Consider the following 13,464-nt stretch of genomic DNA (forward strand, 5'->3'; position numbering starts at 1 on the left):
TCATTTCAGGTACAACACAGCATGCAGCAGAGAGTGCACAGTGCGATCCCAGCACCTGAGTTTGCACCAGAGATTGAACACGGAATGCCTCAGATTGTAATTATTGAATCCCAACAGCTTTCAGTTTCTCTTCTGTTTGGAATCTTGTAACCTCCACAGATTCCAGACCAACTGGATTATTTGAAACTGATTGCTGATTGGCTGTCAGTATCATCTACCACGGATTGACAGGCCACGTAGCCAATTGTGACAATGTCATGCTGACATGCAGCTAATCAGCTGAATGGAGTGGTCCATTTCCAAAGCACACAGAGACAGAGACTGAATCTTCATCATCTTTATTCCCTTTTCCAGACTGACATTGACAGAAAACAGACTGCAATTAACAGCCCAGACAGAGGAAGCTGCACAAATTCACAGCTACAATGGCTTTTGAGGAAAACACTTGTGGAGATTTTCTAAATAACATGAGAATCCTGCCCTTCAAATAGTGACAAAAACCTTAAATTGGAACTGGCTGCTGAGCAGGAAGGAGATCTGATTTATTGAAGCAGAAATTTCGAAGGGTCACATTGTTTTGTACAGCTGACATCCTTCAGCAACTTCAAAAGATTTTACTTGGCATCACAAATCAACTCTGTCCCAATCAAACAGTCCCAGAACAGGGAGAGCATGGGGTTTGACACAAAGTAAAGCTCTATCTACACTGTCCCAATGAACTACCTTTACTCCTGAACCTCAGAACTGTTTCTGAGCCAGTTCTGAGAAGGAAGGGAGTTGAAATGCAGTGCTGACAATGATCTTTGTCCTGCCAGCTCAGCCCTGTTCTGTTTAAAGTTGTGTCTCCTCTGTGGACTGTCACAAACAATCTACACACATTCTGATCTCCTGATGCTCTTGCTGAGGGGGGAGGGGAGAGTCACGTGGGTGAGGGCACAGGAGAAGCGAGCGTTGGACTCCCAGTCAGACCCAGAGAGGGTCAGCAGGCTGCTGACACTGTAGGTGCTGTCCGAAGCTCGAAGGTAGTTGCTGGTCTGCACCCCGTCCGAAATGACTGCACCGTCCTTCTTCCACTGCACCTCCAGCTCATCGGGATAGAAGTGATTGGCAAGGCACACCAGGGTGGCAGTGCCCTTGGTATCTACCTGCTCCGGGGAGGGGGGCAGCAGGGTCAGTTTGGGCTGAGAGTTCTCACGGCCTGAAAGACAATAGAAACAATTTTAATCCCTGCCATTCAAAGGGATTTCAATTCTCAGAATATTCACTGATAAAATGTTTGAATATTTGTCTCCAATACCTAATAAACCAGAGAAAAGAATTTACATTTTTAAAATTGATTCTTGGGATATGAGTGTCACTGGCAGGAGCAGAATTTATTGTTCATACCTTAATTGCCCCTGAGAAGGTGTTGGTGAAAGAGAAGGGACAGTTTTGGACCATCGTTTGGGGAATGAATGTGGGCAGCTGGGAGAACTAAAAGATGGCGATCATTTCAGTGACAGTGATCAGAACTCAGTGAGATTGAAATTAGGGATGGAAATGGAGAACCATGGAGCAAGTGTAAAAGTTTTCATTTACGAAATGTTTCGGTAATTTAGCAAAAGTGGACTGGAACCAGTGACATGATGGGAAATCAGTGTCAGGGCAGTGGGAGCCCCCAAGTGACAAGACAGAGACCATTCAGAATCATTTCCCACAAAGAGTAAGGGTGGGAAACCCAAATCTAAACTCCTAGCCTGGGATGTCAAAAGGCAACCAGTGTAGGGAAGACCAAACAGGGAAGGTGATGTTGGTTATCTGGAGTTCAAACCTGCAGAAAGCTGAGAGGAGGATAGAAAATGCAGGATTAAAATTGAACAGGACCTGAGGAAGGCAAAGAGCTGTAAGGATGAAATATGTCCAAGTGAATCAGGGAAATCCGACCGAACAAGTGGATTGGGGTCATGTACTGACATGGATTGGGAACTGGTTGGAAGACAGGGCAGGAAGAACAAGTCTTTGTCTGAATGACAGGTAGTTACCAGTTGGGGTACCACAGGGGCCAGTCCTTGGTACCCAGTTATTCATAATATAATCGAGTCATAGAGTCAGAGAGACCCAAAAGGCCCATCAGCCCATTGTGTCCACATTGGTCAAAAAACAACAACCCAATAATTCTCATCCATTTTTCCAACATGAGGGAATTAGATGCAGTATGTGTTCAAGAAGGAATTAGATATATTTCGTTGGATTAATGGGATCAAAAAATGTGGGGAGAAAACAGGAATGGAGACGATGTTGGATGATTGGCCATGATCATATTGAATGGTGGAGCCGGCTTGAGGGGCTGAATGGCCTCCTATGTTGATGTTTCTATCTGTTTTTCAGATAATGAAGGAATGTCTCTTGTCAATTTGAACCTGGAAGTCACATGTGTGTGGAGGTGGAAGATGTGGCCATGGTGAGTAATGAATGCGGGTCAGTAAGGTGGTTAAGAAGACACATGGGAGAAACTGTTTTTCTTTTTCTCTTGATGGAATGAGGGCATTGCTGGATCGGCAGCATTTATTGCCCATCCCTAATCACCCTGAGGGCAGTTTAGAGTCAACCACGTTACTGTGGGTTTGGAGTCACATGGTAACGATGACCATTTCCTTCCCTAAAGGTCATTAGTAAATTAGATGGCTTTTCCCTGACAATCAATGATGGTCATCATTAGACTCTAAATTCCAGATTTTTTTATTGAATTCACATTCCACCATCAGCTGTGGCAGGATTCTAACCCTGGTTCCCAGAACATTATCTAGATCTCTGGATTAAGAGTTCAGTAATTATATCATTAGACCATCGCCTCCCTTATCTCATTATTGGTTGACAGTGAAAGCAAGGAATTTGTTTATTCTGGAACTGTATAAAACTCCAGTTAGAACACAGTGAGAGAGCAGTGTGCGGTTCAGGTCACCACATTACAGGAAGGATGGGATCCCACTAGTGATGGGGACAGAGGAGGATTTTGTCAAAAATGGGGAGTTTTAGCTTTGAGGAATGATTGGTTTGGCAGGGATTGTATTCTTTGGAATAAGGAGGCTGATGGGAGATTTGATCGAGGTGTAGAAAATGATGAGGGGCCTGGATAGAGTGGGTGGGAAGGACTGATTTCCACCAGCACAGAGGGCAATAACCATGGGGAGAGATTGAAATTAATTGGACACAGAGTTCGAGGGGAATTGTGGAGTAATTGTTTTCAGCCAGAGGCTGGTGGGATCTGGGACCCACTGTCTGAAAGTGTTGGAGAGGCAGAAACCCTCATCATATTGAAAAAAACACTTGGATATTCATTTGAAACAGTGAAACCGCAGGCTTATGGAGCAAGAGCTGGAAAGTGGGATGGAGCTCGATATCTCTTTAACAAACCTCCAATTAAGCTAGTCCCATTTTCCAGCATTTTGCCCATATCCCTCTAAACCCTCCCTATTCATGTACACATCCTCTTAAATGTTGTAATCATACCATCCTCCACCTCTTCCTCTGGCAGCTCATTCTATACACACACCACCCATAACGTGAAAAAGTTACCCCTTCAGCCCCTTTCAAATCATTCCCCCTTCGCCTTCAACCTATGCCTCAAGAACTGGACTCCCCAACTCTGAAAATAATACCTTCTCTACTCACCCTTTCAGTGCCCCTCATGATCCTATAAACCACAAAATGGTCACCGCTCAGCCTCCAACAATCCAGGGAAATTGGATCCTATTCAATCTCTCCCAGTAGCTGAAAACCTCCAACCTTGGCAACATTCTTGTAAATCTTTTCTGAAGCATTTTAAGGTTCACATCATTTTTACGACAACAGGGCAACCAGAATTACACACAGTTTTCCAAAAGTTGCCGAACCAATGTCCTGTTCAGCCGCAACAGCTCCCAGCCAGTCAGACAAAGGAGAGTCTGAAGATGTAATCTATTTAGATTTCCAGAAGGCCTTTGACATAAGGTCCGAGCCCATAGAGTTAGGGGCAAGGTACTGGCATAGACTGAGGACTGGTAGGATGATATAAAGCAGAGGGTGAGGAAAAATGGCAGCTGGTGACTAATAGAGTTCTGCAGGTGTTAATGTTGGAACCATTACTATTCATGTAATGCATTAACAATCTGAATGAAGGAAGTGAAGACATTGTTGCAAAGTTTGCAGACGACATGTGCTAGATTTAGGGACAGGTAGTGTTGAGGAAGTGGGAAGGCTGAAAAGGTCCTGGATAGGCTCAGAGAGTGGGCAATGAAGTGGCAGATAGAATACAATGTGTCACAATGTGAGGGTATGCACTTTGGTAGGAAGAAGAGATGCAAAGGCTGTTTTCTAAATGAGGAAATGCTTTGGAAATCTAAAGCACCAACCTCATTCAGGTTTCTCTTCAGGTTAACAGGCAGGTCCAGTTTGTGCTCGGGAAGGCAAATGAAATGCGAGCATTCATTTCAATAGGGCCAGAATACAAGAGCAGAGATGTACTGCTGAGGCTTTGCAAGGCTCTGGTCAGACTGCATTTGGAATATTGTGAGCAATTTGGGACCCATGTTCGAAGAAACAATGTGCTGGCATTGGAGGGGGTTACACGAATGATCCTGGGGATGAAGGGCTTCTCATATGAGGCGTGGTTGAGGATTCCAGGTCTGTACTCGATGGAGTTTAAAAGGATGAGGAGGGATCTTATTGAAATTTACGGAATACTGATCAGCCTGGAAAGAGTGTATGCGGAGAAGATGTTTCTGAAAACAGAAGAGACGAGGTAACCAAGGCACAGCCTCAGAATGAAGGGCCGACCCTTTCGAGCTGAGATGAGGAGGAATTTCTTCAGCCAGAGGGGGGTGAATCTGTGGAACTGATTGCTACAGAGGGAAGAGTATATTTAAGCAGAGATAGATAGGTTCGTGATTGTTAAGGGGATCGAACGTTCCTGTGGAGTAGGCAGGAGAATGGGGGTGAGAAGCATATCTGCCAAGATCAAATGGCAGAGCAGATTCAATGGGCTGAATGGCTGATTTCTGCTCCTATTTCTTAAATTCTTCTGGAGAGTTTCCCCAAAACCCTGGAACACTGAACCCACTGGACTGTGAGTCCTGCTGGAGCTGCTTATCATCAGGGGCGGCACGGTGGCACAGTGGCACAGTGGTTAGCAATTCCCACCTCAGGCGACTGACTGTGTGGAGTTTGCACGTTCTCCCCGTGTCTGCGTGGGTTTCCTCCGGGTGCTCCGGTTTCCTCCCACAGTCCAAAAATGTGCAGGTCAGGTGAATTGGCCATCCTAAATTGTCCGTAGTGTAGGTAAGGGGTAGACGTAGGGGTAGGGGTGGGTTGCGCCTCGGCGGGGTGGTGTGGACTTGTTGGGCTGAAGGGCCTGTTTCCACACTGTAAGTAATCTAATCTAATCTAAACCAAAGAGTGCAGAGAATGTGCACCTATGTGGGAATTTCAGGATACTTCCCAGCTCCTGGAATACCATGAGTGTAGGAAGTGTGGTCAGTGACAGCAGTTGGAGCTCCGGGTTTCGGATCTTGAGCAGCAGCTGGTGTCAGTGCGGAGAGTCCGTGAGGCTGAGAGCTCCGTGGAGAGCACGTTTCTAGATGTGGTCACTCTGCAGCTTCAGAGGAAGCAGGGAGAGAGGGAATGGGGGAGAAGCAGACAGTCCAAAAGGACTAGGCAGCTAGTACAGGAATCCCCGAGTGCATCCCATGCGACAACCAGGATTCAGTTCAGAATCCTGATGAGAATGATGGTTCATCTGAGGTGTGCAGCCAGAGCCAAGTCCATGGCACCATGGGGAGGGCTCAGCTGTATAGGGGGCACAAGGAAGACTGGAAGAGCGATACTTCGAGGAGATTCGAGAGTGAGTGCAATCGGTAAGTGTTTCTGCAGCTGCAGATGGGAATCCAGGATGGTGTGTTGTCTCCCTGGTGCCAGGGTCAAGGATGTCACTGAGCGGCTGCAGAGCATCCTGAGGGGAGAGGGGGAACAGGCAGCAGTCGGGCTCCACATCGTTCCCAGTGACAGGGGAGAAAAGGGATGTGGTCCTGCTGTCAGAATTTAGGGACTTCGGGAGGGAGTTCAGAGCAGGAGCTGAAAAGTAGGCATGTGCACATTACTCCCAGTGTCCCAAATAAGTGAGAATAGAAACAGGAAGATAAGACGGATGAATAAGAGGCTGGAAAGAGAGTCTAGCAGGGAGGGCTTTAGATTGTTAGGGCATTGGGACTGGCTGTGGGCGAGATGTTACCTGTTACAGACTGAATGGGATGCTCCTGAATAGAGCTGGGACTGAGTTCCTTATGGGGTGATTTGTTGCGACTGTTGGAGAGAGTTTAAACTGACTTGGTAGGGCTGTGGGAGCCAGGGGGGATTATTAGAGAGAAACACCAAGGTTCACAGAATCCTCAGTGCAGTCCAAAGATCACCATCAAGTGGAAAGTAGAAGAACAAATCTGCAAGGAATTTACAGGGTCTGTCTAATCACTACATAGAGTTGTTATAAATGGGGTGGCTGGGGTTGGGGTGGTGGTGGGGGGTGGGGAGGGGAAGAGCTTTAATTATCCTCATAGACTGGGATAGTATCATTGTGAAGGGCAGAGAGGGGCCAGCGTTGTGAGAGGGTGCTCAGGTGAACTTTCTCTTGCCGTGTGTTTCCAGTCCAATGCGAAAGGAGGCTCTGTTACACCTGGATCTTGGGAATGAGGAGGCCCAAGTAAATCAAGTGTCAGTGAGAGGACATTAAGGGAAGAGTGATAATTGTATCATAAGTTTGAGGGTGACCATGGAAAAGGAATCCAGTTTCGAAATGATTCACTTGGGAAAACACAGACTTCCGTTGTGTAAGAACACATCAGAGTGAATGAACTGGGGTTAAAGGTTGCAGCAAAGTCCTGAAGTGAATAATAAAGGTCGTAGTTCAGGGACAGTCGATATATATCCGAGGAATGGCACTCAATTCCTGGCTGTTTTGAGACAGAAGTGGTCGAAATATTGTAATAAGAAAAAGGCAAATGTGTAACTAGGGAGTGAATAGGTCCCCTTAAAGATGGCTAATTCACTTTGCCTGCACATTCCTGTACACTTTGGGCAATTTGGCATGACCAATCCATCCAACTTGGATATCTTTGGACTGCGGGAGGAAACGAGTACATAAAGGGATAGTCAATGTGGCTTTGTGGATTGGAAATCATTTGTCACTAACTTGATTGAGTTTTTTTGAAGAGGAAACAAAGAAGATTGATGAAGGCAGAGCAATTGACATTGTCCACCTGGATTTTAGCAAAGCATTTGACAAGGTTAGCCATGGTAGACTGAGTAGGAAGGTTAGATCACATGAGTTCCAGGGTGAGCTCGTCATTTGGATAAAAAAATGACTTGAGGTAGGAGACAAAGGGTGGTGGTAGAGGTCTGCTTTTTGGACTGGAAGTCTGTGACCAGCGATGTGTCATAAATATCAGTGCTGGGTCCACTATTTTCATGATTTAAATAAATGATCTTGATGTGAATATAGTAGGTAAGTTTAGTAAATTTGCAGATTACATCAAAATTGGTGGTGAAGTGGATAATGAAGAAGATTATCTCACAGTACAGCAGGACCTTGATCAGTTCGGGCAATGGCTGAGGAGTGACAGATGGTGTTCAATTTAGATAAGTGCAAGATGTTGCATTTTGGAAAGGCAGGACTTACACAGTTAATGGTAGGGCCTGGGGATTAATGGTAAGGCCTGGGGATTAATGGAAGGGCTCTGGGGATTAATGGTAGGGCCTGGGGATTAATGGTAGGGCCTGGGGATTAATGGTAGGGCCTGGGGATTAATGGAAGGGCTCTGGGGATTAATGGTAGGACCCTGGGGATTAATGGTAGGGCCCTGGGGATTAATGGTAGGGCCTGGGGAGTAATGGTAGGACCCTGGGGATTAATGGTAGGGCCCTGGGGATTAATGGTAGGGCCCTGGGGATTAATGGTAGGGCCTGGGGATTAATGGTAGGGCCTGGGGAGTAATGGTAGGACCCTGGGGATTAATGGTAGGGCTCTGGGGATTAATGGTAGGGCCTGGGGATTAATGGTAGGGCCCTGGGGATTAATGGTAGGGCCCTGGGGATTAATGGTAGGGCCTGGGGATTAATGGTAGGGCCTGGGGATTCATGGTAGGGCCCTGCGGATTAAAGGTAGGGCCCTGGGGATTAATGGTAGGGCCTGGGGATTAATGGTAGGGCCCTGGGGATTAATGGTAGTGCCTGGGGATTAATGGAAGGGCTCTGGGGATTAATGGTAGGACCCTGGGGATTAATGGTAGGGCCCTGGGGATTAATGGTAGGGCCTGGGGATTAATGGTAGGGCCTGGGGATTAATGGTAGGGCCCTGGGGATTAATGGTAGGGCCCTGGGGATTAATGGTAGGGACCTGGGGATTAATGGTAGGCCCTGGGGATTAATGGTCGGACCCTGGGGATTAATGGTAGGACCCTGGGGATTAATGGTAGGACCCTGGGGATTAATGGTAGGACCTGGGGATTAATGGTAGGGCCCTGGGGATTAATGGTAGGCCCTGGGGATTAATGGTAGGACCCTGGGGATTAATGGTAGGACCTGGGGAATCATGGTAAGTCTCTGGGGATTAATGGTAGGACCTGGGGATTAATGGTAGGGCCCTGGGGATTAATGGTAGGGCCTGGGGATTAATGGTAGGGCCCTGGGGATTAATGGTAGGGACCTGGGGATTAATGGTAGGCCCTGGGGATTAATGGTCGGACCCTGGGGATTAATGGTAGGACCCTGGAGATTAATGGTAGGGCCCTGGGGATTAATGGTAGGGCCTGGGGATTAATGGTAGGACCCTGGGGATTAATGGTAGGACCTGGTGATTAATGGTAGGGCCCTGGGGATTAATGGTAGGACTCTGGGGATTAATGGTAGGACCTGGGGATTAATGGTAGGGCCCTGGGGATTAATGGTAGGGCCGGGGGATTAATGGTATGACTCTGGGGATTAATGGTAGGACCCTGGGGATTAATGGTAGGGCCCTGGGGATTAATGGTAGGACCCTGGGGATTAATGGTAGGGCCCTGGGGATTAATGGTAGGACCCTGGGGATTAATTGCAGGGCCCTGGGGATTAATGGTAGGGCCTGGGGATTAATGGTAGGACCCTGGGGATTAATGGTAGGACCCTGCGGATTAATGGTATGGCCCTGTGGATTAATGGTAGGACCCTGGGGATTAATGGTAGGGCCCTGGGGATTAATGTTAGGGCCTGGGGATTAATGGTAGGACCCTGGGGATTAATGGTAGGGCCCTGGGGATTAATGGTAGGGCCTGGGGATTATTGGTAGGACCCTGGGGAATTAATGGTAGGGCCCTGGGGATTAATGGTAGGGCCCTGGGGATTAATGGTAGGACCCTGGGGATTAATGGTAGGACCCTGGGGATTAATGGTAGGGCCTGGGGATTAATGGTATGACCCTGGGGATTAATGGTAGGGCCCTGGGGATTGATGGTAGGACCCTTGGAATTAATAGTAGGGCCCTGGGGATTCATGTTAGGACCCTTGGAATTAATAGTAGGTCCCTGGGGATTAATGGTCGGGCCCTGGGGATTAATAGTAGGGCCCTGGGGAGTAATGGTAGGACCCTGGGAATTAATGGTAGGACCCTGGGGATTATTAGTAGGGACCTGGGGATTAATAATAGGACCCTGGGGAGTGCTGTCGAACAGAGTCCGAGCAGTTCGGATGCACAGGAAGGATGTTATTAAACAGGAAAAGGTGCAGAAAATATTTACAAGGATTTTGCCAGGCGTGGAGGGTTTGAGCAAGAGGGAGAGACTGAATAGTCTGCGGCTCAGAGGTGACCTTACAGAGGTTTAAAAATCCATGAGGGGCACAGATTTGGTAAACAGCTCAGGTCTTTTCCCTAAGACGGGCGAGTCCAAATCTGGAGGCATAGGTTTAAGAGGAGAGCGGAAGATTCAAAAGGGATCCGAGGGCAGTGCATATATAGAACAAGCTGCCAGAGAAAGTGAATGTGGCGCATACAATTACAGCATTTAAAAGTCATTTGGATGTTCACATGAATAGGAAGCATTTTGAGGGATATGGGCCAAATACTGGCAAAGGGGACTCAATCAGTTTAGGAATTGGACCAAAGGGTCTATTTCAGTGCCATACAACTCAATGACTATGAGAGGCTGGACCCTGAAGTGCAGGAAGCTGAGGGGTGACCAGATAGAGGTCTGTGAAATCCTGATGGGGTGAGATAATGTAAATAATTCAGGAGGATGTCAATATTTTGTAGAGAGGGTAGAAAACACTCCCAAAGATTGTTCCAGGAATGAGAAACCTCAGTTATGTGATAGACTGGAGAAGAGATGGCTGAGAGGGGATTTGTTCAAGGAATTCAAAATCAGGACGGGTTTGATTAGAGCAAACGGGGAAAAAATGTTCCAACTCTTTAAAGGATTGAGAGCGAGAGGCCACAGATTGGAAGTTTTTGGTAAAAGAAGCAAAAGTCAAATAAAGAAAAACATTTTCAGCCAGTGAGTGGTTAGAGTATGGAATGCACTGCCTGAGATTGTGGTAGAGGCAGTTTCAAATGAAACATTCCGAAGGGAATGAGACTGTTATTTGAAAAGGAACAATGTGCAGGGTGACAGGGAGAAGGCAGGAGAATGACACTCAGTGAATTGCTCATTCAGAGAGCCAGTATAGACAGGATGGACAGAATGGCCTCCGTGTTCGCTGTAACAATTCTGTGATTGTGTGATTGAGCAGAGTTAAAGCTGTGGGAGCTCGGTGTCTCACTGTGCTGCTGCTGCTGCTGCTGCTGCTGCTGAGGTCAGTGAGATCAGAGACTGGGACAGGGAGCCAGAGCTCACATCAAACTCTGCCCGTGTCCGTCACACTGAGACTGACAGGAGGCTACTCACTGATTTCACTCCATGCTGCAGGAATGGGACCACAGGCTGCAAATGGACAGAGCTCCTCCACAAGGTGAGTAAAACTTACTGACTTATATCTTGCTCTTTAAAGGGGGCAGTGGAACTAAAGAAATACAGCTGGACACCCTGTTGGACACAGTGCTCCTCAATCAACCATTTCATTCACCGCAGCTCCCCACTAACACCTTCAACAATTCAGCAACTATATTTTAGAAAGTGTATTTCAGTATTGACAGGGTTAATAACAGAGGATTGAGGTTTACTTACTCAGTCTGAGCTTGGTTCCTGGACCGAACGTAAGCCACAGTGAGAGCTCCCTGTGCAGAGGCTGCACAAAAACCTCTGCTCTCTGCTTCCCTCTTATCACTGTCAACCTGGCTCTGTCTCTGGCTGTCTCTCACTCACTCTCACCGTCTCCCTACCCCTCTCTGTCTCGCCATCATTCATGTGTCTTTCTCTCTCTGTCTCTCTGGGTTGTTTCCAGCTGGGCTCGGGAGGTTTGTGAAATTTATTATTCGATGTTAAATCTTGCAGCTGCACTTCACATGTGGCCATGGAGTGGAAGAGGGAAACTTGAGGCCTTCAGTTAGCGTTGAGACACCACAGGGACTGGAGTGTGTCGTGGACAGTGACAATCTCAGCATGGGGTAATTTGTTCAGTTTCATTTCGATCGAACTGTGAGTTAATTCAGTTCAGGCGGTGGGACTGTGTGTCTATTATTATGCATTTTATATAACCATGGATGTGTCAGTACAGGAGGTAGTGCTTTATGTATTGAGGTTTTTGTACAGCTCTGTGTCATTGTGTCGAGGGGAGCTGCTATACTGCTGACAGTAATAGTCAGCGACATCCTCATTCTGAACGTTGCTGATTGTCAGGGTGTAATTGGTCCCTGATCCCTTGCCGGTGAATCGATCGGAGACTCCTGTGAATCGAGTTGTTGCATCATAGATCAGGAGAGAGTGTTTCTGACCTTCTCTCCGCTGGTACCAAGCAAGGGCATTGCTAATGCTTTGACTGGCCGTACAGGTGAGTGTTGCGGTCTGGCCCAGGCCCACTGACAGCACTGGGGGAGACTGGGTCATGGTGATGTCCCCATTGATACCTGAGGGGTCAGAGAGAAACACAGTGAAGTCAGAACTGTCACAGAAAGAGCCGGTCAAATGAGAGATTGTTGGAGACACTGAGCATTCCTCTGGTTTCAGCATTTTCCCTTCAATCACAAGTCAGTGGAATTGGAGTGAAATGGAGAGCAGCTAAAGATTCAAGGTGGAAGGAGAGAGATTTGTACCTGTGACACAGAATGCCAGGGGCCAGATCAGCTGGATGTGTGAAATCATGGTGTGTGCTCCTGTCCCTGTGCCTGGTTCCTGATAAACTCTCCCTTCACTGGGCTCTGCTTTATAAAGCTGCAGTCTGTGAGAGTCTGACTGGGTGTTCCTCAGTATGTAAATGGCATCAGGCAGAGAGAGCCACGTCACCCCCCCCCCCTCCACACTTCCTCCTCTCTCTCTCTCTGTCTGAGAGAGTCATTGATGTGAACAGCATGAATGAGGCCATTTGGCCCATTGTGTCTGTGCTGGTCAACAGTGATCTGATTATACTAATCCCATCCTCCAGCTCTTGTCCCATTTCCCTGGAGGTTACAGCAACACAAGGAAATATCTAAACACTGCTCCAATGTCACGAGAGTTTGTGACTCAAACAGCCTTTCAGGCAGTGAGTTCCAGACTCCCACCACCCTCTGGGTGAAAACATGTCTTCTCAACTCTCCTCTCACTCTCCAAATCTCCAACTCACCTGGCCATGCACTCACTCGTGTTCAGAAGGATGAGAGGGGATCTGATTGGAACATATAAAATTGTAACAGGTTGGGGCAGGGAGGAGGTTTCCCCTGGTTGGGGAGTCTGGAACCAGGGGTCACAATCTCAGGGGGATACAGGGTAGACCATTTTGGACTTAGATGTGGAAACATTTCCACAGGAGGTCAACCTGTGGAATTCTCTACCACTGAAGGCTGTGGAGGAAAGAAACTGAATATATTCAAGTAAAAGAGAGAGATCATTGTTTTGCATTTAAACAGCTTGAAGAGAATGGGGAGAAGGCAGGAATATGACTTTGAGAGAGAGGATCAGCCATAGATCATAGAATGCCTACAGTGTGGAAACAGGCCATTTGGCCCGACAAGCCCACACCGACCCTCGAAGAAATGATGACACACAAAAATTGATACAGCCATGATCATACTGAATGACAGAGCAGACTCAAAGGGTCGAATGGCCTACTGCTGCTACAAATTTCTATGTGTCCATGTCTGTATTACCTTCGATCTCTGTCCCAGGATATTAAGTCATTTACTCATGTAGAAAGTGCCATCCTACCCACCCTATCACTCTCCTGAATAATCTTATCCCTCTCGATCAGGTCCCTTTTAATCCTTCACTGCTCCAAGGAAAACAATCCCAACCTTTCCAATCTTTTCTCAAAGCTCACATTCAGGCAGCATCCTGGGAAATCTCTGCCCCCTTTCAA

The 13,464-nt window shown here is 47.3% G+C and overlaps 1 long non-coding RNA gene across 1 annotated transcript; it reads right to left on the minus strand.

Moving 5' to 3' along the window:
* Positions 1–322: 322 nt before the first annotated feature.
* LOC140479390 (uncharacterized) lies at positions 323–11,233 on the minus strand. The gene is made up of 2 exons (XR_011961015.1): positions 11,199–11,233; positions 323–1,198 (listed from the first exon to the last, which is right to left on the minus strand). It is a non-coding gene; the product is annotated as an uncharacterized lncRNA (long non-coding RNA).
* Positions 11,234–13,464: the final 2,231 nt, after the last annotated feature.

Source organism: Chiloscyllium punctatum, chromosome 7 (assembly GCF_047496795.1).
Source record: "Chiloscyllium punctatum isolate Juve2018m chromosome 7, sChiPun1.3, whole genome shotgun sequence".
In the NCBI taxonomy this organism is placed as follows: Eukaryota; Metazoa; Chordata; class Chondrichthyes; order Orectolobiformes; family Hemiscylliidae; genus Chiloscyllium; species Chiloscyllium punctatum.